At 31.8% G+C, this 24005-nt stretch overlaps 33 non-coding genes across 33 annotated transcripts; all 33 read right to left on the reverse strand.

Annotated features, from left to right (window-relative positions):
- Nucleotides 1–438: 438 nt before the first annotated feature.
- Nucleotides 439–511, reverse strand: TRNAV-CAC (transfer RNA valine (anticodon CAC)). Its single transcript has one exon. It is a non-coding gene; the product is annotated as a tRNA-Val (tRNA).
- An 868-nt stretch (nt 512–1379) lies between these two features.
- Nucleotides 1380–1452, reverse strand: TRNAV-AAC (transfer RNA valine (anticodon AAC)). Its single transcript has one exon. It is a non-coding gene; the product is annotated as a tRNA-Val (tRNA).
- A 613-nt stretch (nt 1453–2065) lies between these two features.
- TRNAV-CAC (transfer RNA valine (anticodon CAC)) lies at nt 2066–2138 on the reverse strand. The gene has a single exon. It is a non-coding gene; the product is annotated as a tRNA-Val (tRNA).
- An 868-nt stretch (nt 2139–3006) lies between these two features.
- TRNAV-AAC (transfer RNA valine (anticodon AAC)) lies at nt 3007–3079 on the reverse strand. Its single transcript has one exon. It is a non-coding gene; the product is annotated as a tRNA-Val (tRNA).
- Nucleotides 3080–3729: 650 nt separating this feature from the next.
- TRNAV-AAC (transfer RNA valine (anticodon AAC)) lies at nt 3730–3802 on the reverse strand. Its single transcript has one exon. It is a non-coding gene; the product is annotated as a tRNA-Val (tRNA).
- Nucleotides 3803–4231: 429 nt separating this feature from the next.
- Nucleotides 4232–4304, reverse strand: TRNAV-CAC (transfer RNA valine (anticodon CAC)). The gene has a single exon. It is a non-coding gene; the product is annotated as a tRNA-Val (tRNA).
- An 868-nt stretch (nt 4305–5172) lies between these two features.
- On the reverse strand, nt 5173–5245 carry TRNAV-AAC (transfer RNA valine (anticodon AAC)). The gene has a single exon. It is a non-coding gene; the product is annotated as a tRNA-Val (tRNA).
- A 647-nt stretch (nt 5246–5892) lies between these two features.
- TRNAV-AAC (transfer RNA valine (anticodon AAC)) lies at nt 5893–5965 on the reverse strand. Its single transcript has one exon. It is a non-coding gene; the product is annotated as a tRNA-Val (tRNA).
- A 430-nt stretch (nt 5966–6395) lies between these two features.
- TRNAV-CAC (transfer RNA valine (anticodon CAC)) lies at nt 6396–6468 on the reverse strand. Its single transcript has one exon. It is a non-coding gene; the product is annotated as a tRNA-Val (tRNA).
- Nucleotides 6469–7336: 868 nt separating this feature from the next.
- On the reverse strand, nt 7337–7409 carry TRNAV-AAC (transfer RNA valine (anticodon AAC)). The gene has a single exon. It is a non-coding gene; the product is annotated as a tRNA-Val (tRNA).
- Nucleotides 7410–7838: 429 nt separating this feature from the next.
- Nucleotides 7839–7911, reverse strand: TRNAV-AAC (transfer RNA valine (anticodon AAC)). Its single transcript has one exon. It is a non-coding gene; the product is annotated as a tRNA-Val (tRNA).
- Nucleotides 7912–8341: 430 nt separating this feature from the next.
- On the reverse strand, nt 8342–8414 carry TRNAV-CAC (transfer RNA valine (anticodon CAC)). Its single transcript has one exon. It is a non-coding gene; the product is annotated as a tRNA-Val (tRNA).
- An 868-nt stretch (nt 8415–9282) lies between these two features.
- On the reverse strand, nt 9283–9355 carry TRNAV-AAC (transfer RNA valine (anticodon AAC)). Its single transcript has one exon. It is a non-coding gene; the product is annotated as a tRNA-Val (tRNA).
- A 430-nt stretch (nt 9356–9785) lies between these two features.
- Nucleotides 9786–9858, reverse strand: TRNAV-CAC (transfer RNA valine (anticodon CAC)). Its single transcript has one exon. It is a non-coding gene; the product is annotated as a tRNA-Val (tRNA).
- An 868-nt stretch (nt 9859–10726) lies between these two features.
- TRNAV-AAC (transfer RNA valine (anticodon AAC)) lies at nt 10727–10799 on the reverse strand. The gene has a single exon. It is a non-coding gene; the product is annotated as a tRNA-Val (tRNA).
- A 428-nt stretch (nt 10800–11227) lies between these two features.
- Nucleotides 11228–11300, reverse strand: TRNAV-CAC (transfer RNA valine (anticodon CAC)). The gene has a single exon. It is a non-coding gene; the product is annotated as a tRNA-Val (tRNA).
- An 868-nt stretch (nt 11301–12168) lies between these two features.
- Nucleotides 12169–12241, reverse strand: TRNAV-AAC (transfer RNA valine (anticodon AAC)). The gene has a single exon. It is a non-coding gene; the product is annotated as a tRNA-Val (tRNA).
- A 649-nt stretch (nt 12242–12890) lies between these two features.
- TRNAV-AAC (transfer RNA valine (anticodon AAC)) lies at nt 12891–12963 on the reverse strand. The gene has a single exon. It is a non-coding gene; the product is annotated as a tRNA-Val (tRNA).
- A 710-nt stretch (nt 12964–13673) lies between these two features.
- Nucleotides 13674–13746, reverse strand: TRNAV-AAC (transfer RNA valine (anticodon AAC)). Its single transcript has one exon. It is a non-coding gene; the product is annotated as a tRNA-Val (tRNA).
- A 429-nt stretch (nt 13747–14175) lies between these two features.
- On the reverse strand, nt 14176–14248 carry TRNAV-CAC (transfer RNA valine (anticodon CAC)). Its single transcript has one exon. It is a non-coding gene; the product is annotated as a tRNA-Val (tRNA).
- An 868-nt stretch (nt 14249–15116) lies between these two features.
- On the reverse strand, nt 15117–15189 carry TRNAV-AAC (transfer RNA valine (anticodon AAC)). The gene has a single exon. It is a non-coding gene; the product is annotated as a tRNA-Val (tRNA).
- A 470-nt stretch (nt 15190–15659) lies between these two features.
- Nucleotides 15660–15732, reverse strand: TRNAV-AAC (transfer RNA valine (anticodon AAC)). Its single transcript has one exon. It is a non-coding gene; the product is annotated as a tRNA-Val (tRNA).
- Nucleotides 15733–16381: 649 nt separating this feature from the next.
- TRNAV-AAC (transfer RNA valine (anticodon AAC)) lies at nt 16382–16454 on the reverse strand. Its single transcript has one exon. It is a non-coding gene; the product is annotated as a tRNA-Val (tRNA).
- Nucleotides 16455–16881: 427 nt separating this feature from the next.
- Nucleotides 16882–16954, reverse strand: TRNAV-CAC (transfer RNA valine (anticodon CAC)). Its single transcript has one exon. It is a non-coding gene; the product is annotated as a tRNA-Val (tRNA).
- A 652-nt stretch (nt 16955–17606) lies between these two features.
- Nucleotides 17607–17679, reverse strand: TRNAV-CAC (transfer RNA valine (anticodon CAC)). Its single transcript has one exon. It is a non-coding gene; the product is annotated as a tRNA-Val (tRNA).
- Nucleotides 17680–18547: 868 nt separating this feature from the next.
- On the reverse strand, nt 18548–18620 carry TRNAV-AAC (transfer RNA valine (anticodon AAC)). Its single transcript has one exon. It is a non-coding gene; the product is annotated as a tRNA-Val (tRNA).
- Nucleotides 18621–19050: 430 nt separating this feature from the next.
- On the reverse strand, nt 19051–19123 carry TRNAV-CAC (transfer RNA valine (anticodon CAC)). The gene has a single exon. It is a non-coding gene; the product is annotated as a tRNA-Val (tRNA).
- An 868-nt stretch (nt 19124–19991) lies between these two features.
- TRNAV-AAC (transfer RNA valine (anticodon AAC)) lies at nt 19992–20064 on the reverse strand. The gene has a single exon. It is a non-coding gene; the product is annotated as a tRNA-Val (tRNA).
- A 430-nt stretch (nt 20065–20494) lies between these two features.
- Nucleotides 20495–20567, reverse strand: TRNAV-CAC (transfer RNA valine (anticodon CAC)). Its single transcript has one exon. It is a non-coding gene; the product is annotated as a tRNA-Val (tRNA).
- Nucleotides 20568–21436: 869 nt separating this feature from the next.
- On the reverse strand, nt 21437–21509 carry TRNAV-AAC (transfer RNA valine (anticodon AAC)). The gene has a single exon. It is a non-coding gene; the product is annotated as a tRNA-Val (tRNA).
- Nucleotides 21510–21939: 430 nt separating this feature from the next.
- Nucleotides 21940–22012, reverse strand: TRNAV-CAC (transfer RNA valine (anticodon CAC)). Its single transcript has one exon. It is a non-coding gene; the product is annotated as a tRNA-Val (tRNA).
- Nucleotides 22013–22882: 870 nt separating this feature from the next.
- TRNAV-AAC (transfer RNA valine (anticodon AAC)) lies at nt 22883–22955 on the reverse strand. The gene has a single exon. It is a non-coding gene; the product is annotated as a tRNA-Val (tRNA).
- A 645-nt stretch (nt 22956–23600) lies between these two features.
- TRNAV-AAC (transfer RNA valine (anticodon AAC)) lies at nt 23601–23673 on the reverse strand. Its single transcript has one exon. It is a non-coding gene; the product is annotated as a tRNA-Val (tRNA).
- Nucleotides 23674–24005: the final 332 nt, after the last annotated feature.

Consider the following 24005-nt stretch of genomic DNA (forward strand, 5'->3'; position numbering starts at 1 on the left):
TACAGAAACTGACTCTCATGGATCCCATCACTATCTAGTCTGGAAGTACAAATGACACATGCTTTTCTTAGAAATATAATTTTTTCTAAACTTTTTTCCTATTTTCAAATAATTTTGACGCTATTTTTCCACTTTGCATTTCAAGAGGACACATTCACTTATTATCAATTCTGATCATTGTATTTACTAAAAAAATCTTTTTTTAATGTATTTCTGACCAATTTTGAAGGGGGATCTTATGCATATTGGGTAAATGTGAATAACTCAACACTACAGGTACTTCATGAATGCAACACCATCCAATATGCATGGTAGAAGGGAAATTGACTTTTGATATTCTGCAATATGATTTTTGCTTGCTTTTTCATTGAGCAATGCAACAGTAGATAGTTATCAAAATATAAATTATTGAATTCAAAGTGTTTAGGTAACAAAATATGTTTCTGCCCAGTTTCGAACTGGGGACCTTTCGCGTGTGAGGCGAACCTGATAACCACTACACTACAGAAACTACATGGAAACCGCATCTCCCGCCATCCAATAAAAAATGATCTTTGACATACATTATGGCATTCTGAAATAAACTTTTTATATGATTGCATTTTTATTTGTCATTTCAACCAAAAATCCCTTGTTTTAAAATTCTAAAGATAACAGCATATTTCTGCCCAGTATCGAACTGGGGACCTTTTGTGTTTTAGGCGAATGTGATAACCACTACAATACAGAAACTGACTTTTGAAGATCTCATCACTATGGAGTCGGGAAGTACCATTGGCAAACCGTTTTCTTAGAATTTGTTTTTCTAAACTTATTTTTCTATTTTCTAATAATTTCTATGCTATTTTTTCCACTTTGCATTTCAAGAGGACACATTCACTTATTCATAGTTCTGATCATTGTATTTAATAAAAAAATCTATTTTTAATGTATTTCTGACCAATTTTGAAGGGGAACCTTATGCATATTGGCTAAATGTGAATAATACTACACTACAGGTACTTCATGAATGCAACACCATCCAATATGCATGGTAGAAGGGAAATTGACTTTTGATATTCTGCAATATGATTTTTTGCTTGCTTTTTCATTGAGCAATGCAACAGTATATATTTATCAAAATATAAATTATTGAATTCAAAGTGTTTAGGTAACAAAATATGTTTCTGCCAATTTCGAACTGGGGACCTTTCACGTGTGAGGCAAACATGAAATCACTACACTACAGATACTACATGAAAAATTTGCGACCATCATCCAATAAAAAATGATCTTTGACATTCAGTATGGCATGCTAAAATAAACTTTTTATCTGATTGTATTTTTATTGAGCATTTTACGTAAAAATTCATTGTTTTAAAATTCTAAAGCTAAAAGATTGTTTCTGCCCAGTTTTAAACTGGGGACCTTTCGCGTGTTAGGCGAACGTGATAACAACTACACTACAGAAACTGACTCACGTGGTCCCATCACTATCTAGTCTGGAAGTACAAATGACACATGCTTTTCTTAGAAATATAATTTTTTCTAAACTTTTTTTCCTATTTTCTAATAATTTTGACGCTATTTTTCCACTTTGCATTTCAAGAGGACACATTCACTTATTATCAATTCTGATCATTGTATTTACTAAAAAAATATTTTTTTAATGTATTTCTGACCAATTTTGAAGGGGGACCTTATGCATATTGGGTAAATGTGAATAACTCTACACTACAGGTACTTCATGAATGCAACACCATCCAATATGCATGGTAGAAGGGAAATTGACTTTTGATATTCTGCAATATGATTTTTGCTTGCTTTTTCATTGAGCAATGCAACAGTAGATAGTTATCAAAATATAAATTATTGAATTCAAAGTGTTTAGGTAACAAAATATGTGAATAACTCTACACTACAGGTACTTCATGAATGCAACACCATCCAATATGCATGGTAGAAGGGAAATTGACTTTTGATATTCTGCAATATGATTTTTGCTTGCTTTTTCATTGAGCAATGCAACAGTAGATAGTTATCAAAATATAAATTATTGAATTCAAAGTGTTTAGGTAACAAAATATGTTTCTGCCCAGTTTCGAACTGGGGACCTTTCGCGTGTGAAGCGAACGTGATAACCACTACACTACAGAAACTACAATGAAACAGCATCTCCCGCCATCCAATAAAAAATGATCTTTGACATACATTATGACATTCTGAAATAAACTTTTTATATGATTGCATTTTTTTTTGGCATTTCAACCAAAAATCCCTTGTTTTAAAATTCTAAAGATAACAGCATATTTCTGCCCAGTTTCGAACTGGGGACCTTTTGTGTTTTAGGCGAATGTGATAACCACTACAATACAGAAACTGACTTTTGAAGATCTCATCACTATGGAGTCGGGAAGTACCATTGGCAAACCGTTTTCTTAGAATTTTTTTTTCTAAACTTATTTTTCTATTTTCTAATAATTTCTATGCTATTTTTTCCACTTTGCATCTCAAGAGGACACATTCACTTATTAATAGTTCTGATCATTGTATTTAATAAAAAAATCTATTTTTAATGTATTTCTGACCAATTTTGAAGGGGAACCTTATGCATATTGGCTAAATGTGAATAATACTACACTACAGGTACTTCATGAATGCAACACCATCCAATATGCATGGTAGAAGGGAAATTGACTTTTGATATTCTGCAATATGATTTTTTGCTTGCTTTTTCATTGAGCAATGCAACAGTAGATAGTTATCAAAATATAAATTATTGAATTCAAAGTGTTTAGGTAACAAAATATGTTTCTGCCAATTTCGAACTGGGGACCTTTCACGTGTGAGGTAAACATGAAATCACTACACTACAGATACTACATGAAAAATTTGAGACCATCATCCAATAAAAAATGATCTTTGATATTCAGTATGGCATGCTAAAATAAACTTTTTATCTGATTGTATTTTTATTGAGCATTTTACCCAAAAATTCATTGTTTTAAAATTCTAAAGCTAAAAGATTGTTTCTGCCCAGTTTCGAACTGGGGACCTTTCGCGTGTTATGCGAACGTGATAACCACTACACTACAGAAACTGACACTTGTGGATTCCATCACTATCTAGTCTGGAAGTACAAATGACACATGCTTTTCTTAGAAATATGATTTTTTCTAAACTTTTTTTTCCTATTTTCTAATAATTTTGACGCTATTTTTCCACTTTGCATTTCAAGAGGACACATTCACTTATTATCAATTCTGATCATTGTATTTACTAAAAAAAAATTTTTTTAATGTATTTCTGACCAATTTTGAAGGGGGACCTTATGCATATTGGATAAATGTGAATAACTCTACACTACAGGTACTTCATGAATGCAACACCATCCAATATGCATGGTAGAATTGAAATTGACTTTTGATATTCTGCAATATGATTTTTTGCTTGCTTTTTCATTGAGCAATGCAACAGTAGATAGTTATCAAAATATAAATTATTGAATTCAAAGTGTTTAGGTAACAAAATATGTTTCTGCCAATTTCGAACTGGGGACCTTTCACGTGTGAGGCAAACATGAAATCACTACACTACAGATACTACATGAAAAATTTGAGACCATCATCCAATAAAAAATGATCTTTGACATTCAGTATGGCATGCTAAAATAAACTTTTTATCTGATTGTATTTTTATTGAGCATTTTACCCAAAAATTAATTGTTTTAAAATTCTAAAGCTAAAAGATTGTTTCTGCCCAGTTTCGAACTGGGGATCTTTCACGTGTTAGGCGAACGTGATAACCACTACACTACAGAAACTGACTCACGTGGTCCCATCACTATCTAGTCTGGAAGTACAAATGACACATGCTTTTCTTAGAAATATAATTTTTTCTAAACTTTTTTTCCTATTTTCTAATAATTTTGACGCTATTTTTCCACTTTGCATTTCAAGAGGACACATTCACTTATTATCAATTCTGATCATTGTATTTACTAAAAAAATATTTTTTGAATGTATTTCTGACCAATTTTGAAGGGGGACCTTATGCATATTGGGTAAATGTGAATAACTCTACACTACAGGTACTTCATGAATGCAACACCATCCAATATGCATGGTAGAAGGGAAATTGACTTTTGATATTCTGCAATATGATTTTTGCTTGCTTTTTCATTGAGCAATGCAACAGTAGATAGTTATCAAAATATAAATTATTGAATTCAAAGTGTTTAGGTAACAAAATATGTTTCTGCCCAGTTTCGAACTGGGGACCTTTCGCGTGTGAGGCGAACGTGATAACCACTACACTACAGAAACTACAATGAAACAGCATCTCCCGCCATCCAATAAAAAATGATCTTTGACATACTTTATGACATTCTGAAATAAACTTTTTATATGATTGCATTTTTATTTGGCATTTCAACCAAAAATCCCTTGTTTTAAAATTCTAAAGATAACAGCATATTTCTGCCCAGTTTCGAACTGGGGACCTTTTGTGTTTTAGGCGAATGTGATAACCACTACAATACAGAAACTGACTTTTGAAGATCTCATCACTATGGAGTCGGGAAGTACCATTGGCAAACCGTTTTCTTAGAATTTTTTTTTCTAAACTTATTTTTCTATTTTCTAATAATTTCTATGCTATTTTTTCCACTTTGCATCTCAAGAGGACACATTCACTTATTAATAGTTCTGATCATTGTATTTAATAAAAAAATCTATTTTTAATGTATTTCTGACCAATTTTGAAGGGGAACCTTATGCATATTGGCTAAATGTGAATAATACTACACTACAGGTACTTCATGAATGCAACACCATCCAATATGCATGGTAGAAGGGAAATTGACTTTTGATATTCTGCAATATGATTTTTTGCTTGCTTTTTCATTGAGCAATGCAACAGTAGATAGTTATCAAAATATAAATTATTGAATTCAAAGTGTTTAGGTAACAAAATATGTTTCTGCCAATTTCGAACTGGGGACCTTTCACGTGTGAGGTAAACATGAAATCACTACACTACAGATACTACATGAAAAATTTGAGACCATCATCCAATAAAAAATGATCTTTGATATTCAGTATGGCATGCTAAAATAAACTTTTTATCTGATTGTATTTTTATTGAGCATTTTACCCAAATATTCATTGTTTTAAAATTCTAAAGCTAAAAGATTGTTTCTGCCCAGTTTCGAACTGGGGACCTTTCGCGTGTTATGCGAACGTGATAACCACTACACTACAGAAACTGACACTTGTGGATTCCATCACTATCTAGTCTGGAAGTACAAATGACACATGCTTTTCTTAGAAATATGATTTTTTCTAAACTTTTTTTCCTATTTTCTAATAATTTTGACGCTATTTTTCCACTTTGCATTTCAAGAGGACACATTCACTTATTATCAATTCTGATCATTGTATTTACTAAAAAAATTTTTTTAATGTATTTCTGACCAATTTTGAAGGGGGACCTTATGCATATTGGATAAATGTGAATAACTCTACACTACAGGTACTTCATGAATGCAACACCATCCAATATGCATGGTAGAATTGAAACTGACTTTTGATATTCTGCAATATGATTTTTTGCTTGCTTTTTCATTGAGCAATGCAACAGTAGATAGTTATCAAAATATAAATTATTGAATTCAAAGTGTTTAGGTAACAAAATATGTTTCTGCCAATTTCGAACTGGGGACCTTTCACGTGTGAGGCAAACATGAAATCACTACACTACAGATACTACATGAAAAATTTGAGACCATCATCCAATAAAAAATGATCTTTGACATTCAGTATGGCATGCTAAAATAAACTTTTTATCTGATTGTATTTTTATTGAGCATTTTACCCAAAAATTAATTGTTTTAAAATTCTAAAGCTAAAAGATTGTTTCTGCCCAGTTTCGAACTGGGGATCTTTCACGTGTTAGGCGAACGTGATAACCACTACACTACATAAACTGACTCGCGTGGTCCCATCACTATCTAGTCTGGAAGTACAAATGACACATGCTTTTCTTAGAAATATAATTTTTTCTAAACTTTTTTTCCTATTTTCTAATAATTTTGACGCTATTTTTCCACTTTGCATTTCAAGAGGACACATTCACTTATTATCAATTCTGATCATTGTATTTACTAAAAAAAATATTTTTTGAATGTATTTCTGACCAATTTTGAAGGGGGACCTTATGCATATTGGGTAAATGTGAATAACTCTACACTACAGGTACTTCATGAATGCAACACCATCCAATATGCATGGTAGAAGGGAAATTGACTTTTGATATTCTGCAATATGATTTTTGCTTGCTTTTTCATTGAGCAATGCAACAGTAGATAGTTATCAAAATATAAATTATTGAATTCAAAGTGTTTAGGTAACAAAATATGTTTCTGCCCAGTTTCGAACTGGGGACCTTTCGCGTGTGAGGCGAACGTGATAACCACTACACTACAGAAACTACAATGAAACAGCATCTCCCGCCATCCAATAAAAAATGATCTTTGACATACATTATGACATTCTGAAATAAACTTTTTATATGATTGCATTTTTATTTGGCATTTCAACCAAAAATCCCTTGTTTTAAAATTCTAAAGATAGCAGCATATTTCTGCCTAGTTTCGAACTGGGGACCTTTTGTGTTTTAGGCGAATGTGATAACCACTACAATACAGAAACTGACTTTTGAAGATCTCATCACTGTGGAGTCGGGAAGTACCATTGGCAAACCGTTTTCTTAGAATTTTTTTTTCTAAACTTATTTTTCTATTTTCTAATAATTTCTATGCTATTTTTTCCACTTTGCATTTCAAGAGGACACATTCACTTATTAATAGTTCTGATCATTGTATTTAATAAAAAAATCTATTTTTAATGTATTTCTGACCAATTTTGAAGGGGAACCTTATGCATATTGGCTAAATGTGAATAATACTACACTACAGGTACTTCATGAATGCAACACCATCCAATATGCATGGTAGAAGGGAAATTGACTTTTGATATTCTGCAATATGATTTTTTGCTTGCTTTTTCATTGAGCAATGCAACAGTATATAGTTATCAAAATATAAATTATTGAATTCAAAGTGTTTAGGTAACAAAATATGTTTCTGCCAATTTCGAACTGGGGACCTTTCACGCGTGAGGCAAACATGAAATCACTACACTACAGATACTACATGAAAAATTTGCGACCATCATCCAGTAAAAAATGATCTTTGACATTCAGTATGGCATGCTAAAATAAACTTTTTATCTGATTGTATTTTTATTGAGCATTTTACCCAAAAATTAATTGTTTTAAAATTCTACAGCTAAAAGATTGTTTCTGCCCAGTTTCGAACTGGGGACCTTTCGCGTGTTAGGCGAACGTGATAACCACTACACTACAGAAACTGACTCTCGTGAATTCCATCACTATCTAGTCTGGATGTACACATGACACATGCTTTTCTTAGAAATATAATTTTTTCTAAACTTTTTTCCTATTTTCTAATAATTTTGACGCTATTTTTCCACTTTGCATTTCAAGAGGACACATTCACTTATTATCAATTCTGATCACTGTATTTACTAAAAAAAAATTTTTTAATGTATTTCTGACCAATTTTGAAGGGGGACCTTATGCATATTGGATAAATGTGAATAACTCTACACTACAGGTACTTCATGAATGCAACACCATCCAATATGCATGGTAGAATTGAAACTGACTTTTGATATTCTGCAATATGATTTTTTGCTTGCTTTTTCATTGAGCAATGCAACAGTAGATAGTTATCAAAATATAAATTATTGAATTCAAAGTGTTTAGGTAACAAAATATGTTTCTGCCCAGTTTCGAACTGGGGATCTTTCACGTGTTAGGCGAATGTGATAACCACTACACTACAGAAACTGACTTGCGTGGTCCCATCACTATCTAGTCTGGAAGTACAAATGACACATGCTTTTCTTAGAAATATAATTTTTTCTAAACTTTTTTTCCTATTTTCTAATAATTTTGACGCTATTTTTCCACTTTGCATTTCAAGAGGACACATTCACTTATTATCAATTCTGATCATTGTATTTAATAAAAAAATATTTTTTGAATGTATTTCTGACCAATTTTGAAGGGGGACCTTATGCATATTGGGTAAATGTGAATAACTCTACACTACAGGTACTTCATGAATGCAACACCATCCAATATGCATGGTAGAAGGGAAATTGACTTTTGATATTCTGCAATATGATTTTTTGCTTGCTTTTTCATTGAGCAATGCAACAGTATATAGTTATCAAAATATAAATTATTGAATTCAAAGTGTTTAGGTAACAAAATATGTTTCTGCCCAGTTTCGAACTGGGGACCTTTCGCGTGTGAGGCGAACGTGATAACCACTACACTACAGAAACTACATGAAAACAGAATCTCCCGCCATCCAATAAATAATGATCTTTGACATACATTATGGCATTCTGAAATAAACTTTTTATATGATTGCATTTTTATTTGGCATTTCAACCGAAAATCCCTTGATTTAAAATTCTAAAGATAACAGCATATTTCTGCCTAGTTTCGAACTGGGGACCTTTTGTGTTTTAGGCGAATGTGATAACCACTACAATACAGAAACTGACTTTTGAAGATCTCATCACTATGGAGTCGGGAAGTACCATTGGCAAACCGTTTTCTTAGAATTTTTTTTTCTAAACTTATTTTTCTATTTTCTAATAATTTCTATGCTATTTTTTCCACTTTGCATTTCAAGAGGACACATTCACTTATTAATAGTTCTGATCATTGTATTTAATAAAAAAATCTATTTTTAATGTATTTCTGACCAATTTTGAAGGGGAACCTTATGCATATTGGCTAAATGTGAATAATACTACACTACAGGTACTTCATGAATGCAACACCATCCAATATGCATGGTAGAAGGGAAATTGACTTTTGATATTCTGCAATATGATTTTTTGCTTGCTTTTTCATTGAGCAATGCAACAGTATATAGTTATCAAAATATAAATTATTGAATTCAAAGTGTTTAGGTAACAAAATATGTTTCTGCCAATTTCGAACTGGGGACCTTTCACGCGTGAGGCAAACATGAAATCACTACACTACAGATACTACATGAAAAATTTGCGACCATCATCCAGTAAAAAATGATCTTTGACATTCAGTATGGCATGCTAAAATAAACTTTTTATCTGATTGTATTTTTATTGAGCATTTTACCCAAAAATTAATTGTTTTAAAATTCTACAGCTAAAAGATTGTTTCTGCCCAGTTTCGAACTGGGGACCTTTCGCGTGTTAGGCGAACGAGATAACCACTACACTACAGAAACTGACTCTCGTGAATTTCATCACTATCTAGTCTGGATGTACACATGACACATGCTTTTCTTAGAAATATAATTTTTTCTAAACTTTTTTTCATATTTTCTAATAATTTTGACGCTATTTTTCCACTTTGCATTTCAAGAGGACACATTCACTTATTATCAATTCTGATCATTGTATTTAATAAAAAAATATTTTTTGAATGTATTTCTGACCAATTTTGAAGGGGGACCTTATGCATATTGGGTAAATGTGAATAACTCTACACTACAGGTACTTCATGAATGCAACACCATCCAATATGCATGGTAGAAGGGAAATTGACTTTTGATATTCTGCAATATGATTTTTGCTTGCTTTTTCATTGAGCAATGCAACAGTAGATAGTTATCAAAATATAAATTATTGAATTCAAAGTGTTTAGGTAACAAAATATGTTTCTGCCCAGTTTCGAACTGGGGACCTTTCGCGTGTGAGGCGAACGTGATAACCACTACACTACAGAAACTACATGAAAATAGAATCTCCCGCCATCCAATAAAAAATGATCTTTGACATACATTATGGCATTCTGAAATAAACTTTTTATATGATTGCATTTTTATTTGGCATTTCAACCGAAAATCCCTTGATTTAAAATTCTAAAGATAACAGCATATTTCTGCCTAGTTTCGAACTGGGGACCTTTTGTGTTTTAGGCGAATGTGATAACCACTACAATACAGAAACTGACTTTTGAAGATCTCATCACTATGGAGTCGGGAAGTACCATTGGCAAACCGTTTTCTTAGAATTTTTTTTTCTAAACTTATTTTTCTATTTTCTAATAATTTCTGTGCTATTTTTTCCACTTTGCATTTCAAGAGGACACATTCACTTATTAATAGTTCTGATCATTGTATTTAATAAAAAAATCTATTTTTAATGTATTTCTGACCAATTTTGAAGGGGAACCTTATGCATATTGGCTAAATGTGAATAATACTACACTACAGGTACTTCATGAATGCAACACCATCCAATATGCATGGTAGAAGGGAAATTGACTTTTGATATTCTGCAATATGATTTTTTGCTTGCTTTTTCATTGAGCAATGCAACAGTAGATAGTTATCAAAATATAAATTATTGAATTCAAAGTGTTTAGGTAACAAAATATGTTTCTGCCAATTTCGAACTGGGGACCTTTCACGTGTGAGGTAAACATGAAATCACTACACTACAGATACTACATGAAAAATTTGAGACCATCATCCAATAAAAAATGATCTTTGATATTCAGTATGGCATGCTAAAATAAACTTTTTATCTGATTGTATTTTTATTGAGCATTTTACCCAAAAATTCATTGTTTTAAAATTCTAAAGCTAAAAGATTGTTTCTGCCCAGTTTCGAACTGGGGACCTTTCGCGTGTTATGCGAACGTGATAACCACTACACTACAGAAACTGACACTTGTGGATTCCATCACTATCTAGTCTGGAAGTACAAATGACACATGCTTTTCTTAGAAATATGATTTTTTCTAAACTTTTTTTCCTATTTTCTAATAATTTTGACGCTATTTTTCCACTTTGCATTTCAAGAGGACACATTCACTTATTATCAATTCTGATCATTGTATTTACTAAAAAAATTTTTTTTATGTATTTCTGACCAATTTTGAAGGGGGACCTTATGCATATTGGGTAAATGTGAATAACTCTACACTACATGTACTTCATGAATGCAACACCATCCAATATGCATGGTAGAAGGGAAATTGACTTTTGATATTCTGCAATATGATTTTTGCTTGCTTTTTCAATGAGCAATGCAACAGTAGATAGTTATCAAAATATAAATTATTGAATTCAAAGTGTTTAGGTAACAAAATATGTTTCTGCCCAGTTTCGAACTGGGGACCTTTCGCGTGTGAGGCAAACGTGATAACCACTACACTACAGAAACTACATGAAAACAGAATCTCCCGCCATCCAATAAAAAATGATCTTTGACATACATTATGGCATTCTGAAATAAACTTTTTATATGATTGCATTTTTATTTGGCATTTCAACCGAAAATCCCTTGATTTAAAATTCTAAAGATAACAGCATATTTCTGCCTAGTTTCGAACTGGGGACCTTTTGTGTTTTAGGCGAATGTGATAACCACTACAATACAGAAACTGACTTTTGAAGATCTCATCACTATGGAGTCGGGAAGTACCATTGGCAAACCGTTTTCTTAGAATTTTTTTTTCTAAACTTATTTTTCTATTTTCTAATAATTTCTATGCTATTTTTTCCACTTTGCATTTCAAGAGGACACATTCACTTATTAATAGTTCTGATCATTGTATTTAATAAAAAAATCTATTTTTAATGTATTTCTGACCAATTTTGAAGGGGAACCTTATGCATATTGGCTAAATGTGAATAATACTACACTACAGGTACTTCATGAATGCAACACCATCCAATATGCATGGTAGAAGGGAAATTGACTTTTGATATTCTGCAATATGATTTTTTGCTTGCTTTTTCATTGAGCAATGCAACAGTATATAGTTATCAAAATATAAATTATTGAATTCAAAGTGTTTAGGTAACAAAATATGTTTCTGCCAATTTCGAACTGGGGACCTTTCACGTGTGAGGCAAACATGAAATCACTACACTACAGATACTACATGAAAAATTTGAGACCATCATCCAATAAAAAATGATCTTTGACATTCAGTATGGCATGCTAAAATAAACTTTTTATCTGATTGTATTTTTATTGAGCATTTTACCCAAAAATTAATTGTTTTAAAATTCTAAAGCTAAAAGATTGTTTCTGCCCAGTTTCGAACTGGGGATCTTTCACGTGTTAGGCGAACGTGATAACCACTACACTACAGAAACTGACTCTCGTGGATCCCATCACTATCTAGTCTGGAAGTACAAATGACACATGCTTTTCTTAGAAATATAATTTTTTCTAAACTTTTTTTCCTATTTTCTAATAATTTTGACGCTATTTTTCCACTTTGCATTTCAAGAGGACACATTCACTTATTATCAATTCTGATCATTGTATTTAATAAAAAAATATTTTTTGAATGTATTTCTGACCAATTTTGAATGGGGACCTTATGCATATTGGGTAAATGTGAATAACTCTACACTACAGGTACTTCATGAATGCAACACCATCCAATATGCATGGTAGAAGGGAAATTGACTTTTGATATTCTGCAATATGATTTTTTGCTTGCTTTTTCATTGAGCAATGCAACAGTATATAGTTATCAAAATATAAATTATTGAATTCAAAGTGTTTAGGTAACAAAATATGTTTCTGCCAATTTCGAACTGGGGACCTTTCACGTGTGAGGCAAACATGAAATCACTACACTACAGATACTACATGAAAAATTTGCGACCATCATCCAATAAAAAATGATCTTTGACATTCAGTATGGCATGCTAAAATAAACTTTTTATCTGATTGTATTTTTATTGAGCATTTTACCCAAAAATTCATTGTTTTAAAATTCTAAAGCTAAAAGATTGTTTCTGCCCAGTTTCGAACTGGGGACCTTTTGCGTGTTAGGCGAATGTGATAACCACTACACTACAGAAACTGACTCTCGTAGATCCCATCACTATCTAGTCTGGAAGTACAAATGACACATGCTTTTCTTAGAAATATAATTTTTTCTAAACTTTTTTCCTATTTTCTAATAATTTTGACGCTATTTTTCCACTTTGCATTTCAAGAGGACACATTCACTTATTATCAATTCTGATCATTGTATTTACTAAAAAAATTTTTTTTATGTATTTCTGACCAATTTTGAAGGGGGACCTTATGCATATTGGGTAAATGTGAATAACTCTACACTACAGGTACTTCATGAATGCAACACCATCCAATATGCATGGTAGAAGGGAAATTGACTTTTGATATTCTGCAATATGATTTTTGCTTGCTTTTTCATTGAGCAATGCAACAGTAGATAGTTATCAAAATATAAATTATTGAATTCAAAGTGTTTAGGTAACAAAATATGTTTTTGCCCAGTTTCGAACTGGGGACCTCTCGCGTGTGAGGCGAACGTGATAACCACTACAATTGTTTCTGCCAATTTCGAACTGGGGACCTTTCACGTGTGAGGTAAACATGAAATCACTACACTACAGATACTACATGAAAAATTTGAGACCATCATCCAATAAAAAATGATCTTTGATATTCAGTATGGCATGCTAAAATAAACTTTTTATCTGATTGTATTTTTATTGAGCATTTTACCCAAAAATTAATTGTTTTAAAATTCTAAAGCTGAAAGATTGTTTCTGCCCAGTTTCGAACTGGGGACCTTTCGCGTGTTATGCGAACGTGATAACCACTACACTACAGAAACTGACACTTGTGGATTCCATCACTATCTAGTCTGGAAGTACAAATGACACATGCTTTTCTTAGAAATATGATTTTTTCTAAACTTTTTTTCCTATTTTCTAATAATTTTGACGCTATTTTTCCACTTTGCATTTCAAGAGGACACATTCACTTATTATCAATTCTGATCATTGTATTTACTAAAAAAAAATTTTTTAATGTATTTCTGACCAATTTTGAAGGGGGACCTTATGCATATTGGGTAAATGTGAATAACTCTACACTACAGGTACTTCATAAATGCAACACCATCCAATATGCATGGTAGAAGGGAAATTGACTTTTGATATTCTGCAATATGATTTTTGCTTGCTTTTTCATTGAGCAATGCAACAGTAGATAGTTATCAAAATATAAATTATTGAATTCAAAGTGTTTAGGTAACAAAATAAGTTTCTGCCCAGTTTCGAACTGGGGACCTTTCGCGTGTGAGGCGAACGTGATAACCACTACACTACAGAAACTACATGAAAACAGAATCTCCCGCCATCCAATAAAAAATGATCTTTGACATACATTATGGCATTCTGAAATAAACTTTTTATATGATTGCATTTTTATTTGGCATTTCAACCGAAAATCCCTTGATTTAAAATTCTAAAGATAACAGCATATTTCTGCCTAGTTTCGAACTGGGGACCTTTTGTGTTTTAGGCGAATGTGATAACCACTACAATACAGAAACTGACTTTTGAAGATCTCATCACTATGGAGTCGGGAAGTACCATTGGCAAACCGTTTTCTTAGAATTTTTTTTTCTAAACTTATTTTTCTATTTTCTAATAATTTCTATGCTATTTTTTCCACTTTGCATTTCAAGAGGACACATTCACTTATTAATAGTTCTGATCATTGTATTTAATAAAAAAATCTATTTTTAATGTATTTCTGACCAATTTTGAAGGGGAACCTTATGCATATTGGCTAAATGTGAATAATACTACACTACAGGTACTTCATGAATGCAACACCATCCAATATGCATGGTAGAAGGGAAATTGACTTTTGATATTCTGCAATATGATTTTTTGCTTGCTTTTTCATTGAGCAATGCAACAGTATATAGTTATCAAAATATAAATTATTGAATTCAAAGTGTTTAGGTAACAAAATATGTTTCTGCCAATTTCGAACTGGGGACCTTTCACGCGTGAGGCAAACATGAAATCACTACACTACAGATACTACATGAAAAATTTGCGACCATCATTCTGTAAAAAATGATCTTTGACATTCAGTATGGCATGCTAAAATAAACTTTTTATCTGATTGTATTTTTATTGAGCATTTTACCCAAAAATTAATTGTTTTAAAATTCTACAGCTAAAAGATTGTTTCTGCCCAGTTTCGAACTGGGGACTTTTCGCGTGTTAGGCGAATGTGATAACCACTACACTACAGAAACTGACTCTCGTGAATTTCATCACTATCTAGTCTGGATGTACACATGACACATGCTTTTCTTAGAAATATAATTTTTTCTAAACTTTTTTTCCTATTTTCTAATAATTTTGACGCTATTTTTCCACTTTGCATTTCAAGAGGACACATTCACTTATTATCAATTCTAATCATTGTATTTACTAAAAAAAAAATTTTTTAATGTATTTCTGACCAATTTTGAAGGGGGACCTTATGCATATTATATAACAAAATATGTTTCTGCCAATTTTGAACTGGGGACCTTTCACGTGTGAGGCAAACATGAAATCACTACACTACAGATACTACATGAAAAATTTGAGACCATCATCCAATAAAAAATGATCTTTGACATTCAGTATGGCATGCTAAAATAAACTTTTTATCTGATTGTATTTTTATTGAGCATTTTACCCAAAAAATAATTGTTTTAAAATTCTAAAGCTAAAAGATTGTTTCTGCCCAGTTTCGAACTGGGGATCTTTCACGTGTTAGGCAAACGTGATAACCACTACACTACAGAAACTGACTCTCGTGGATCCCATCACTATCTAGTCTGGAAGTACAAATGACACATGCTTTTCTTAGAAATATAATTTTTTCTAAACTTTTTTTCCTATTTTCTAATAATTTTGACGCTATTTTTCCACTTTGCATTTCAAGAGGACACATTCACTTATTATCAATTCTGATCATTGTATTTAATAAAAAAATATTTTTTGAATGTATTTCTGACCAATTTTGAATGGGGACCTTAAGCATATTGGGTAAATGTGAATAACTCTACACTACAGGTACTTCATGAATGCAACACCATCCAATATGCATGGTAGAAGGGAAATTGACTTTTGATATTCTGCAATATGATTTTTTGCTTGCTTTTTCATTGAGCAATGCAACAGTATATAGTTATCAAAATATAAATTATTGAATTCAAAGTGTTTAGGTAACAAAATATGTTTCTGCCAATTTCGAACTGGGGACCTTTCACGTGTGAGGCAAACATGAAATCACTACACTACAGATACTACATGAAAAATTTGCGACCATCATCCAATAAAAAATGATCTTTGACATTCAGTATAGCATGCTAAAATAAACTTTTTATCTGATTGTATTTTTATTGAGCATTTTACCCAAAAATTCATTGTTTTAAAATTCTAAAGCTAAAAGATTGTTTCTGCCCAGTTTTGAACTGGGGACCTTTCGCGTGTTAGGCGAACGTGATAACCACTACACTACAGAAACTGACTCTCGTGGATCCCATCACTATCTAGTCTGGAAGTACAAATGACACATGCTTTTCTTAGAAATATAATTTTTTCTAAACTTTTTTCCTATTTTCTAATAATTTTGACGCTATTTTTCCACTTTGCATTTCAAGAGGACACATTCACTTATTATCAATTCTGATCATTGTATTTACTAAAAAATTTTTTTTTATGTATTTCTGACCAATTTTGAAGGGGGACCTTATGCATATTGGGTAAATGTGAATAACTCTACACTACAGGTACTTCATGAATGCAACACCATCCAATATTCATGGTAGAAGGGAAATTGACTTTTGATATTCTGCAATATGATTTTTGCTTGCTTTTTCATTGAGCAATGCAACAGTAGATAGTTATCAAAATATAAATTATTGAATTCAAAGTGTTTAGGTAACAAAATATGTTTCTGCCCTGTTTCGAACTGGGGACCTTTCGCGTGTGAGGCAAACGTGATAACCACTACACTACAGAAACTACATGAAAACAGCATCTCCCGCCATCCAATAAAAAATGATCTTTGACATACATTATGGCATTCTGAAATAAACTTTTTATATGATTGCATTTTTATTTGGCATTTCAACCAAAAATCCCTTGTTTTAAAATTCTAAAGATAACAGCACATTTCTGCCCAGTTTCGAACTGGGGATCTTTTGTGTTTTAGGCGAATGTGATAACCACTACAATACAGAAACTGACTTTTGAAGATCTCATCACTATGGAGTCGGGAAGTACCATTGGCAAACCGTTTTCATAGAATTTTTTTTTGTAAACTTATTTTTCTATTTTCTAATAATTTCTATGCTATTTTGTCCACTTTGCATTTCAAGAGGACACATTCACTTATTAATAGTTCTGATCATTGTATTTAATAAAAAAAAAATCTATTTTTAATATATTTCTGACCAATTTTGAAGGGGAACCTTATGCATATTGGCTAAATGTGAATAACTCTACACTACAGGTACTTCATGAATGCAACACCATCCAATATGCATGGTAGAAGGGAAATTGACTTTTGATATTCTGCAATATGATTTTTGCTTGCTTTTTCATTGAGCAATGCAACAGTAGATAGTTATCAAAATATAAATTATTGAATTCAAAGTGTTTAGGTAACAAAATATGTTTCTGCCCAGTTTTGAACTGAGGACCTTTCGCGTGTGAGGCGAAAGTGATAACCATTACACTACAGAAACTACATGGAAACAGCATCTCCCGCCATCCAATAAAAATTGATCTTTGACATACATTATGGCATTCTGAAATAAACTTTTTATATGATTGCATTTTTATTTGGCATTTCAACCAAAAATCCCTTGTTTTAAAATTCTAAAGATAACAGCACATTTCTGCCCAGTTTCGAACTGGGGACCTTTTGTGTTTTAGGCGAATGTGATAACCACTACAATACAGAAACTGACTTTTGAAGATCTCATCACTATGGAGTCGGGAAGTACCATTGGCAAACCATTTTCTTAGAATTTTTTTTTCTAAACTTATTTTTCTATTTTCTAATAATTTCTATGCTATTTTTTCCACTTAGCATTTCAAGAGGACACATTAACTTATTAATAGTTCTGATCATTGTATTTAATAAAAAAATCTATTTTTAATGTATTTCTGACCAATTTTGAAGGGGAACCTTATGCATATTCGCTAAATGTGAATAATACTACACTACAGGTACTTCATGAATGCAACACCATCCAATATGCATGGTAGAAGGGAAATTGACTTTTGATATTCTGCAATATGATTTTTTGCTTGCTTTTTTATTGAGCAATGCAACAGTATATAGTTATCAAAATATAAATTATTGAATTCAAAGTGTTTAGGTAACAAAATATGTTTCTGCCAATTTCGAATTGGGGACCTTTCACGTGTGAGGCAAACATGAAATCACTACACTACAGATACTACATGAAAAATTTGCGACCATCATCCAATAAAAAATGATCTTTGACATTCAGTATGGCATGCTAAAATAAACTTTTTATCTGATTGTATTTTTATTGAGCATTTTACCCAAAAATTCATTGTTTTAAAATTCTAAAGCTAAAAGATTGTTTCTGCCCAGTTTTGAACTGGGGACCTTTCGCGTGTTAGGTGAACGTGATAACCACTACACTACAGAAACTGACTCTTGTGTGTTCCATCACTATCTAGTCTGGAAGTACAAATGACACATGCTTTTCTTAGAAATATAATTTTTTCTAAACTTTTTTTCCTATTTTCTAATAATTTTGACGCTATTTTTCCACTTTGCATTTCAAGAGGACACATTCACTTATTATCAATTCTGATCATTGTATTTACTAAAAAAATCTTTTTTTAATGTATTTCTGACCAATTTTGAAGGGGGACCTTATGCATATTGGGTAAATGTGAATAACTCTACACTACAGGTACTTCATGAATGCAACACCATCCAATATGCATGGTAGAAGGGAAATTGACTTTTGATATTCTGCAATATGATTTTTGCTTGCTTTTTCATTGAGCAATGCAACAGTAGATAGTTATCAAAATATAAATTATTGAATTCAAAGTGTTTAGGTATCAAAATATGTTTCTGCCCAGTTTTGAACTGAGGACCTTTCGCGTGTGAGGCGAAAGTGATAACCATTACACTACAGAATCTACATGGAAACAGCATCTCCCGCCATCCAATAAAAATTGATCTTTGACATACATTATGGCATTCTGAAATAAACTTTTTATATGATTGCATTTTTATTTGGCATTTCAACCAAAAATCCCTTGTTTTAAAATTCTAAAGATAACAGCACATTTCTGCCCAGTTTCGAACTGGGGACCTTTTGTGTTTTAGGCAAATGTGATAACCACTACAATACAGAAACTGACTTTTGAAGATCTCATCACTATGGAGTCGGGAAGTACCATTGGCAAACCGTTTTCTTAGAATTTTTTTTTCTAAACTTATTTTTCTATTTTCTAATAATTTCTATGCTATTTTTTCCACTTTGCATTTCAAGAGGACACATTCACTTATTAATAGTTCTGATCATTGTATTTAATAAAAAAATCTATTTTTAATGTATTTCTGACCAATTTTGAAGGGGAACCTTATGCATATTCGCTAAATGTGAATATTACTACACTACAGGTACTTCATGAATGCAACACCATCCAATATGCATATTAGAAGGGAAATTGACATTTGATATTCTGCAATATGATTTTTTGCTTGCTTTTTCATTGAGCAATGCAACAGTATATAGTTATCAAAATATAAATTATTGAATTCAAAGTGTTTAGGTAACAAAATATGTTTCTGCCAATTTCGAACTGGGGACCTTTCACGTGTGAGGCAAACATGAAATCACTATACTACAGATACTACATGAAAAATTTGCGACCATCATCCAATAAAAAATGATCTTTGACATTCAGTATGGCATGCTAAAATAAACTTTTTATCTGATTGTATTTTTATTGAGCATTTTACCCAAAAATTCATTGTTTTAAAATTCTAAAGCTAAAAGATTGTTTCTGCCCAGTTTTGAACTGGGGACCTTTCGCGTGTTAGGTGAACGTGATAACCACTACACTACAGAAACTGATTCTTGTGGGTTCCATCACTATCTAGTCTGGAAGTACAAATGACACATGCTTTTCTTAGAAATATAATTTTTTCTAAACTTTTTTTCCTATTTTCTAATAATTTTGACGCTATTTTTCCACTTTGCATTTCAAGAGGACACATTCACTTATTATCAATTCTGATCATTGTATTTACTAAAAAAATCTTTTTTTAATGTATTTCTGACCAATTTTGAAGGGGGACCTTATGCATATTGGGTAAATGTGAATAACTCTACACTACAGGTACTTCATGAATGCAACACCATCCAATATGCATGGTAGAAGGGAAATTGACTTTTGATATTCTGCAATATGATTTTTGCTTGCTTTTTCATTGAGCAATGCAACAGTAGATAGTTATCAAAATATAAATTATTGAATTTAAAGTGTTTAGGTATCAAAATATGTTTCTGCCCAGTTTTGAACTGAGGACCTTTTGCGTGTGAGGCGAAAGTGATAACCATTACACTACAGAAACTACATGGAAACAGCATCTCCCGCCATCCAATAAAAATTTAATCTTTGACAAACATTATGGCATTCTGAAATAAACTTTTTATATGATTGCATTTTTATTTGGCATTTCAACCAAAAATCCCTTGTTTTAAAATTCTAAAGATAACAGCACATTTCTGCCCAGTTTCGAACTGGGGACCTTTTGTGTTTTAGGCAAATGTGATAACCACTACAATACAGAAACTGACTTTTGAAGATCTCATCACTATGGAGTCGGGAAGTACCATTGGCAAACCGTTTTCTTAGAATTTTTTTTTCTAAACTTATTTTTCTATTTTCTAATAATTTCTATGCTATTTTTTCCACTTTGCATTTCAAGAGGACACATTCACTTATTAATAGTTCTGATCATTGTATTTAATAAAAAAATCTATTTTTAATGTATTTCTGACCAATTTTGAAGGGGAACCTTATGCATATTCGCTAAATGTGAATATTACTACACTACAGGTACTTCATGAATGCAACACCATCCAATATGCATGGTAGAAGGGAAATTGGCATTTGATATTCTGCAATATGATTTTTTGCTTGCTTTTTCATTGAGCAATGCAACAGTATATAGTTATCAAAATATAAATTATTGAATTCAAAGTGTTTAGGTAACAAAATATGTTTCTGCCAATTTCGAACTGGGGACCTTTCACGTGTGAGGCAAACATGAAATCACTACACTACAGATACTACATGAAAAATTTGCGACCATCATCCAATAAAAAATGATCTTTGACATTCAGTATGGCATGCTAAAATAAACTTTTTATCTGATTGTATTTTTATTGAGCATTTTACCCAAAAATTCATTGTTTTAAAATTCTAAAGCTAAAAGATTGTTTCTGCCCAGTTTTGAACTGGGGACCTTTCGCGTGTTAGGCGAACGTGATAACCACTACACTACAGAAACTGACTCTTGTGGGTCCCATCACTATCTAGTCTGGAAGTACAAATGACACATGCTTTTCTTAGAAATATAATTTTTTCTAAACTTTTTTTCCTATTTTCTAATAATTTTGATGCTATTTTTCCACTTTGCATTTCAAGAGGACACATTCACTTATTATCAATTCTGATCATTGTATTTACTAAATAAATCTTTTTTTAATGTATTTCTGACCAATTTTGAAGGGGGACCTTATGCATATTGGGTAAATGTGAATAACTCTACACTACAGGTACTTCATGAATGCAACACCATCCAATATGCATGGTAGAAGGGAAATTGACTTTTGATATTCTGCAATATGATTTTTGCTTGCTTTTTCATTAAGCAATGCAACAGTAGATAGTTATCAAAATATAAATTATTGAATTCAAAGTGTTTAGGTAACAAAATATGTTTCTGCCCAGTTTCGACCTGGGGACCTTTCGCGTGTGAGGCGAAAGTGATAACCACTACACTACAGAAACTACATGGAAACAGCATCTCCCGCCATCCAATAAAAAATTATCTTTGACATACATTATGGCATTCTGAAATAAACTTTTTATATGATTGCATTTTTATTTGGCATTTCAACCAAAAATCCCTTGTTTTAAAATTCTAAAGATAACAGCACATTTCTGCCCAGTTTCGAACTGGGGACCTTTTGTGTTTTAGGCGAATGTGATAACCACTACAATACAGAAACTGACTTTTGAAGATCTCATCACTATGGAGTCGGGAAGTACCATTGGCAAACCGTTTTCTTAGAATTTTTTTTTCTAAACTTATTTTTCTATTTTCTAATAATTTCTATGCTATTTTTTCCACTTTGCATTTCAAGAGGACACATTCACTTATTAATAGTTCTGATCATTGTATTTTATAAAAAAAAATCTATTTTTAATGTATTTCTGACCAATTTTGAAGGGGAACCTTATGCATATTCGCTAAATGTGAATAAGACTACACTACAGGTACTTCATGAATGCAACACCATCCAATATGCATGGTAGAAGGGAAATTGACTTTTGATATTCTGCAATATGATTTTTTGCTTGCTTTTTCATTGAGCAATGCAACAGTATATATTTATCAAAATATAAATTATTGAATTCAAAGTGTTTAGGTAACAAAATATGTTTCTGCCAATTTCGAACTGGGGACCTTTCACGTGTGAGGCAAACATGAAATCACTACACTACAGATACTACATGAAAAATTTGCGACCATCATCCAATAAAAAATGATCTTTGACATTCAGTATGGCATGCTAAAATAAACTTTTTATCTGATTGTATTTTTATTAAGCATTTTACCCAAAAATTCATTGTTTTAAAATTCTAAAGCTAAAAGATTGTTTCTGCCCAGTTTCGAACTGGGGACCTTTCGCGTGTTAGGCGAACGTGATAACCACTACACTACAGAAACTGACTCTCGTGGATCCCATCACTATCTAGTCTGGAAGTACAAATGACACATGCTTTTCTTAGAAATTTAATTTTTCTAAACTTTTTTCCTATTTTCTAATAATTTTGACGCTATTTTTCCACTTTGCATTTCAAGAGGACACATTCACTTATTATCAATTCTGATCATTGTATTTACTAAAAAAAATTTTTTAATGTATTTCTGACCAATTTTGAAGGGGGACCTTATGCATATTGGGTAAATGTGAATAACTCTACACTACAGGTACTTCATGAATGCAACACCATCCAATATGCATGGTAGAAGGGAAATTGACTTTTGATATTCTGCAATATGATTTTTTGCTTGCTTTTTCATTGAGCAATGCAACAGTATATAGTTATCAAAATATAAATTATTGAATTCAAAGTGTTTAGGTAACAAAATATGTTTCTGCCAATTTCGAACTGGGGACCTTTCACGTGTGAGGCAAACATGAAATCACCACACTACAGATACTACATGAAAAATTTGCGACCATCATCCAATAAAAAATGATCTTTGACATTCAGTATGGCATGCTAAAATAAACTTTTTATCTGATTGTATTTTTATTGAGCATTTTACCCAAAAATTCATTGTTTTTAAATTCTAAAGCTAAAAGATTGTTTCTGCCCAGTTTTGAACTGGGGACCTTTCGCGTGTTAGGCGAACGTGATAACCACTACACTACAGAAACTGACTCTTGTGGGGCCCATCACTATCTAGTCTGGAAGTACAAATGACACATGCTTTTCTTAGAAATATAATTTTTTCTAAACTTTTTTTCCTATTTTCTAATAATTTTGATGCTATTTTTCCACTTTGCATTTCAAGAGGACACATTCACTTATTATCAATTCTGATCATTGTATTTACTAAAAAAAATCTTTTTTTAATGTATTTCTGACCATATTGGGTAAATGTGAATAACTCTACACTACAGGTACTTCATGAATGCAACACCATCCAATATGCATGGTAGAAGGGAAATTGACTTTTGATATTCTGCAATATGATTTTTGCTTGCTT

The sequence above is a fragment of the Pseudophryne corroboree genome, chromosome 4 (assembly GCF_028390025.1).
Source record: "Pseudophryne corroboree isolate aPseCor3 chromosome 4, aPseCor3.hap2, whole genome shotgun sequence".
NCBI lineage: Eukaryota > Metazoa > Chordata > Amphibia > Anura > Myobatrachidae > Pseudophryne > Pseudophryne corroboree.